This window comes from Silurus meridionalis, chromosome 23 (genome assembly GCF_014805685.1).
Source record: "Silurus meridionalis isolate SWU-2019-XX chromosome 23, ASM1480568v1, whole genome shotgun sequence".
NCBI classification, from domain to species: domain Eukaryota; kingdom Metazoa; phylum Chordata; class Actinopteri; order Siluriformes; family Siluridae; genus Silurus; species Silurus meridionalis.
Genome location: NC_060906.1, coordinates 10,531,529 through 10,538,165, shown reverse-complemented (window position 1 = coordinate 10,538,165; position 6,637 = coordinate 10,531,529).

Here is a 6,637-nt window from a genome sequence, read left to right as displayed (position 1 = left end):
CTGTAATGAAAAACAATTGTCCTGCAATGATGGTCTGGACCAGACAATCAGGAGGAATCGATGAGATGCATGGTAGCCTCCTTGGCCTGCTTTGGCCCACCTCCAAGCCCCGGAACCACCAACACAGCATTTTTCTCATTACAGGGTGAAACAATTTGGTCACACAGAGGTCACAAGGACTTGGGTAGGGTTCCTGGGTTCTAAAAATATTGAGAGGAGGGAATGTGGAAGCTCAAAATAGGAGCTGGCAATAGAATAGTGAGTTAGTGGTCATACAAGGTTAGCTGCCCTAAAACAAAAGTTTGAAAATAGAATGTTTCGAGTCACTAGATAGTATCATTGAATGAATATTAAGTTATACAGAGACATCACTTAACCAGCAACTTATCCCATACGTCTCTTATGCGTAGTTCCCCTTTAAAATTGTGGTAATTTTGCATTTGCACACAGCACCTTATACTGCATTGTTACTGTTTTTGGATTGGTATTGTCATACCTCATTACATTCCATAAAATTTATACTTCCCTTTTGCACATATAAATACATTTGCAATATTCTTTCTTAACAACACTTTATTATTATCTAATATATTTTTTAATTTTCTTAAATTTTTTTCAAATGTTCTCTTATTTTATATTTATAGTCCCCTTTCGATCAGGTTTACATTTCACTGGCAGTTGTATTCTGTATATAATTATGTTTGTACGTCGCTCTGGATAAGGGCGTCTGCTAAATGCCACAAATGTAAATGTAAATGTTTGTGACAAATAAAAAAAAACCTTGAATCTTGAATCCAAGATAAAAAAAAATTCTTTAAACTGGCAGTGTAAAGTAAAACAGAAATGAGTTGGTAGTGGTGTGATTGTTGGTGGTGTGCTCATATAACATCGAGTTAATTACATCAAATCAATATCACACAGCAAAGCATGAAATGTTCGGTGTGCTCCTTCATTTAATGCAGTTGTGCCACGGTAACAGCTGCAGGATTTGTGTACATATGCAAGGAGATGTAAAACCTGCAGTCGTGGATGAAGTACATAAACCATGTACTTAAGTAAAATATGACACCACCAAAAGTAAAAACAAGTAAAAGTGCTCCCTTTAAACAGCATACCAACAGTAAAACATGGTGGTGGTAGTGTGATAGTCTGGGGCTGTTTTGCTGCTTCAGGACCTGGAAGACTTGCTGTGATAAATGGAACCATGAATTCTGCTGTTTACCAAAAAATCCTGAAGGAGAATGTCTGGCCATCTGTTCGTGACCTCATGCTGAAGCGAACTTGGGTTCTGCAGCAGGACAATGATCCAAAACACACCAGCAAGTCCACCTCTGAATGGCTGAAGAAAAACTAAATGAAGACTTTGGAGAGGCCTAGTTAAAGTCCTGACCTGAATCCTATTGAGATACTGTGGCATGACCTTAAAAAGGCGGTTTATCCTCAAAAACCCTCTAATGTGGCTGAATTACAACAATTCTGCATAGATGAGTGGAGCAAAATTCCTCCACAGCGCTGTAACAGACTCAATGCAAGTTATCTCAAATACTTGATTGCAGTTGTTGCTGCTAAGGTCCCAAACAGTTTTTAGGTTAAGGGGGCAAACACTTTTTTTTTTTCATGTGTTTATTTGTGTTATCTTTTACTAATATTAGAAGTAAATATTTATACTAATATAAGAAGTATTGTGTAAGCGTTTGTCTATAGTTTTTGTCCATCCTATGGCACTGCTTCTAAACTAAAGTGTCGTGTTGCAAAATTTCAATTAGTCATTTGGGGGGTATTTAGAAATGGATAGAAAAGGACGCGTGTAAGGGCAGGATACATTATTACAACATCGGTGTGTATGATGTACAGGGCGTTCTGACTTGTCACTACTACAACAATGTCCTAAAACAATTGAACACACAAGAGATTGGAAGGTTAATGTGAAATTATTCAAACATATTCATATGCTAATCATTCATCAACTCATTGTCGACAGCCATGAACACTGTCGTGTCTAGATCCTCGTGACTGGTGGTCCTTTGCCTAATATGTTGGTGCAGATTTTCCAAAGGGATGTGCACAAAAACTGGAGAGGATTCAGTGAATAAACCGTGTTTATATAATGTTTGGGGTGAGGGCACAGCTGGTTTTATTCAATAGCAGGAATAAGGACACCAATTAGATTTAGTTGGAGAACATTTACAGAACCCTAATTAATGTTAGAGGAAAAGACAGAGCAGAAGACCGACCGAATCTATCATGAAATAAACAGCAAAACATCCATTAGCGCTTCATCCCTCTGATTTCTGCTCACAGCACTTGCAGAAAGATAACTGCCGGAGCTCCAGCAACATCTGCCTGAGATGGATAGCGTGTCTGAGAGTGCGGGCACATTTCCTGCCATTGCTCTGCCAGTCCTCTAAATACAAAATAGAATTCAGAAGAGATGACAGGATGCCAAGTCACGTAACGGAGGAAGGGACAGATGGAAATGCAGGTGGAAGTTGCGTCGTACCCCATTTATGCTAGTATGCTATATATCATTTTTCACCTCCAGTGCTCTGAAGATAGCTCTCATTCTACATCTCTCAGAGCTGCAGTAAGGAAATATTAAAGCTATGAGGTGGTCCTTTTTAGATATATATTAGCTAGAATGTCGAGCTTACCTTGTTTGAAAAAAGGAGAGTAAATATGGCTTTCAGACAAAAATATATGCATTAAATGGAACCCACACTCACCTGGTCACAAACACTGATTTGAAGAGATCAATAGTTTATATAATTTAGAGCATGAAAAAGTCAGAGCAGTAACCATGGATTCAAAGCAGCAAAGAAGCTCATGAACGTAGAAAAGCATAACATTTCTACTAAGCTTTACTTAGCTGTTATTTAATGTTGGTTATTCCATAATTCCCTTTAATTTTTTCACTAAATAAGTGCATTTTCTTCTGGGTGAGTTCAAGGACATCTGAAGGAGAAGCACTCAAAGGAACTTTGAAAGTTTGATATAAACAAAAAGCACTTAATTGTTGTGGGAAATAGAAAACTATTTAGCATTGCTGCCTCTCAGCTCCATGGTCCCAGGTTTACTTATGACCTCAGTACTGTATGTCTGTAGTTCAACCCATTTTCCTGTGGGTTTGTTCCAAGTTCTTCAGTTTCCTTCTAATTTTTCAAAAAACAGGCAGTGTGAATTTATCCATATGTCTGCCCCATGAACTGGCAACCCAACCAGAGAGTAATTCCACCTCACACCCAGGGTTCCTTGGACAGACAGCACAGTGAACACGACCTTGACTTCTTGGTAAGGCTTCTGAAGATGAATAGGAGGAAATGAAAAAAAGGCTTGTGAGCAGGAAGATTTTTGACTTTCATATGGGTGTGTGTGAGTGGAAAGAACTATTGTGGTAAAACAACAACCAAATTGATTCCTTTATCATCAGTAACTAGCTGGTCAGGGTCACTGTGGTTTGCATTAGGATAGTAGGTTTGTATTTTTGTGGACAGAGAGTGCTATATTTATTATTTATTAATTATACAATTCTTTTTTTTTCATTTAGCACATTTTTATTATTCAGTAGTGTTTTAAATTTTTCAGGAATATTTTTCATGGATTGTTATGTTTGTATGATTTTTTTAATCCAGTATCCATTTGTATCTATCTGTTGATTAATCGGTTATCGCCAAGTATGATCCAACTTATCTATCGGTATCAGTATCAGTAAAATCGGTTGACCTCTAGTCTAAACTGTCACAGGCCATGTACAGTAAACCAATTTCACTCACATTTATTCAGATATTTAGAGCACTAAACTGCTACAGATACAGATAGTAGTGACATTGCATTACACCCCTTTACACACTTCTTCTTCTTCTTCTTCTTCTTCTTCTTCTTTCGGCTTCTCCCATTAGGGGTCGCCACAGCGGATCATCCGTCTCCATACCCCCCCTGTCCTCTACATCTGCCTCTTTCACACCAACTACCTGCATGTCTTTCCTCACCACATCTATAAACCTCCTCCTTGGTCTTCCTCTTTTCCTCCTTCCTGGTGGCTCCATCCTCAGCATTCTCCTACTGATATACCCCATGTCCCTCCTCTGCACATGTCCAAACCATCTCAATCTCGCCTCCCTCACCTTGTTTCCAAAACGTCCTACATGCTCTGTCCCTCTAATAAACTCATTTCTAATTCTGTCCATCATCGTTACTCCCAAAGAAAACCTCAACATCTTCAGCTCTGCTACCTCCAGCTCCGCCTCCTGTCTTTTACTCAATGCCACTGTCTCTAAACCAAACAACATCGCAGGTCTCACCACAGTCCTTTAAACTTTCCCTTTCACTCTTGCAGACACCCTGACACACTGACTGCTTTTAAATGGTGCCCTCTTGTGGCAGCACATATAACACTTCCTCTTAATTTTAAACCAACCCAGAATATAGGATATTAAACGAACCCAGTGTGCCACAGCCTTGTTTGCAGTTTAAAAGAAAAATTAGTCACCCAGGGTTAATCACAGAGCAGAAGGAGAAACAGATATTGTATATGATGATAGTCTACATTGTCAGCACTATGTAACTGTATATGATTGATTAAAGCCTCTTCAAGTGAAAAAAGCTGCTCCAATATGCCTTTAATTACTTTTGTATACAAATTTTTGTGTTACTCATTAGATCTCCCAAGAGACTACACCGCATTCTACTTTGGGTTGCCAGGTAGGGTCAGAGAACCATAGCAACGGCCCCTCAATTACACAGACACACTTTTTCCACACCTTCACCAGAGAACTGAGAGAAAACCGGCTCTATTTTTACTAAGTGGGTCAGGATTCTGTACCAGAAGCATCAGGAAGAGACCAATTTCATAGGTGTGGTGCTTAAAGCACCCCCTCCACCCCACCCCACCCCTTAAAAGATGTACGACCCAAAATTTCAAGCCTTTAAATTGTACTAGATGTATTGCTACGACCAGCTGCCAAGTGACATTGAATGATGTGCTTTTGGAAAAAGAAATTCCAGGCTGCCCCACATTCCCTTTCCAGCTCCTTTAATCCACATGTGTTCATTCTGCTGTCTGACCCGGAGACATTTTCTCATTTTGGAATGGATGAATGGTGATACTGGTGAAGGAAAACCACCGTTTTTTGTTTAGTTTTTTGACAGAAAAGAGAAATAATGGTGTACATTTTCAGCAGCAGCTTGTAATTGGAACTAGGACATGCACAAGGACCAGCTTACTGCAATACAAGAGAATAGCTGTCAATTTCTCGTGAAGAAACCGAAAAACAGACAACAAGCTGTTGATGTAACACACTTTCAAAACACAAAAGGAGGGAAGTATGAATCGTAGGCATAAAAGACACGACTGGAAGCACTGAAACATGGCCCTGGACATGGTGCTAGTCTCTTTTTTTAGATTAAATATTCAGTCAAACAGCAGGTGGGTGATGTTGTGAGATGAACCTTATAAAAAGGGGGTTAAAGTTCAACGTAAACAGCATGATGGGAAACTGTATGGACACCTACACACTGGGACATGCACCAATTCCTGCCTGCCCACACATGTCTTTATACTGACTTCAATAAAGGATAGAGAAGAAGCGCTAGAACATGACACATTTGGTCGGAAATCCCTCAGCACTCCGGTCTTCCGGCAGAACTCACTTTCCATTCTGATCCTTTTACACAAACCGGCATTAAGGCTCAGAGTTCAGGAGAATTCATTGTTCATACCGCATTGACATTCATCCCTCGAACCCAAGACTGTCCGTGCAAGTGTGACCATCTAGTCAGCATCGTTGTGCTTTGTGACAGAGATGGTTATTTGAGAAAACCAGTAGTATCAGGATGAAATCGAAGATGGAAATTAATTGCGCTTGTAATGGTTAATGTAATGGCAGGTTGCGAATCAGTAATTTTAGACCCTTTTTTTTACAGGTTGGATATTGTGAATAAGAAGCGAGATGAGGCAGGCCAGGGTATTCTTTGGTAAGGCATTTGGGAAGTCATTCATATCGCCATAGCAACCGTAGATATCGGTTGAATAGTTGCCCCTGTTTTTACATTTATACATTACACAACCACTATACAGTGGTGTGAAAAAGTGTTTGCCTCCTTCCTGATTTCTTATTTTTTTAGCATGTTTGTCACACTTTAATGTTTCAGATCAAACTAATTAAAATATGAATTAAAATAATAATACAAGTGAACACAACATACAGTTTTTAAATTAAGGTTTTTACTAAGTGTTTGCCCCTAAACCTAATAACTGGTTGGGTAATTTGCATTGAGTCTGTTACAGCGCTGTGGAGGAATTTTGCCACATTGCAGGGTTTTCCAGCATGAACCGCCTTTTTAAGGTCATGCCACAGCATCTCAATAGGATTCAGGTCAGGACTTTGACTAGGCCACTACAAGTCTTCATTTAGATTTTCTTCAGGCATTCAGAGGTGGACTTGCTGGTGTGTTTTGGATCATTGTCCTGCTGCAGAACCCAAGTTCGCTTCAGTTTGAGGTCACAAACAGATGAGGTCTGGATTTTTATGTAAACAGCAGAATTCATGGTTCCATTTATCACAGCAAGTCTTCCAGGGCCTGAAGCAGCAAAACAGCCCCAGAGCATCACACTACCACCACCATATTTTAATGTTGGTAT